We start from the raw sequence: 1,218 nt of genomic DNA on the forward strand, positions 1-1,218 counted from the left end.
TGATAGATTGTCCATCAATCCTAACGCCACACTTCTCCTCATAGAGCATAATATTTCTATATTATATATATTTGTTTATATAATATAGAAATGTTGACAGAACAACTCCAAGAAGTAGAAAAGGGGGAATGCAGTAGTATATAAATATAATTATGGTTATGTGTTGCTTAATATCAATAGCAAATTCTGTGAAGAAGGACATTATATAATTTGAATGTACTGTGAATGCCATATCACAGAAGGCAGTCTCCAGACTATAAACGTGTTCAGTTCCTAACCTTATTCCTAAAATTGAATTTGTTTGTAAACCATGACAGTTAGGTAGAGTTCTTAACTAATGTCAGTTATTCAAATATTTGTCTTAGTAAGTACTGAAATATTTTATGCATGAAATATATTTTATGAAATATTTTACTACTAAAAGTAGTAAAGAAGCATCTGTAGCTACACTAAACCATCTTTTAAAACTATTATATTGATAATAATAACAATGTTTTGAAGCTGGTAAACAAACATTTGTCTTTACAAAGCATTGTATACACAATGAACAAATGGAAATCCAAAGTCTCTGTAAACTTTAATTAAATTTAATAATAATAAAAAGTAAATATATATAAACAAAACCCTAAAGCATTGCATGTCCCTCAAACTCCTAATATAGGGAGGTTTATGTAGGTTGATAGCATGGATATATACATTGTCATGGCTCACTGAAACAGACATGATACAGCACATAAATGTAATTACTTTGTAGAAAGGAAAATAAGGCAAGAGAGTGACATAGATACTCTAGTAAAGCAGTTATGTCTTGGAGAGGATGAGCCAGAATGATCTTTGGAGTCAGGAATGATGAGGCTTTGCATCACATATTATGGGTATGTTGCTAGGAAGGGCTATTCCTTGGAGAAGGACATGATGCTTGGAAGGGTGGAGGGTCAGCAAAAGAGGAAGACCCTCACATAGATAGATACAGTGACTGCTGCAATGAGATTTGTGTGTCCGGAAATGGGAGGATGGGACAGGGTAGAACAGAGTTCAGATCTTTTCTTCATAGAGTCGCTATGAGTCATACTCCACTCAATGGCACTAACAACAACAATCAACTCTATGCTCTTTTTGGGGTTTTTTTTTTGGCTTTTAAAAATTAATTTAGTTTGTTTATTTTTCATTTCAATGAACATCTACAGAGATTTTGGAACTCCATTCATTCATTGTTGC

The sequence above is a fragment of the Elephantulus edwardii genome, unplaced genomic scaffold, assembly GCF_000299155.1.
Source record: "Elephantulus edwardii isolate Elephantulus edwardi_28Jun2011 unplaced genomic scaffold, EleEdw1.0 scaffold00277, whole genome shotgun sequence".
Lineage (NCBI taxonomy): Eukaryota > Metazoa > Chordata > Mammalia > Macroscelidea > Macroscelididae > Elephantulus > Elephantulus edwardii.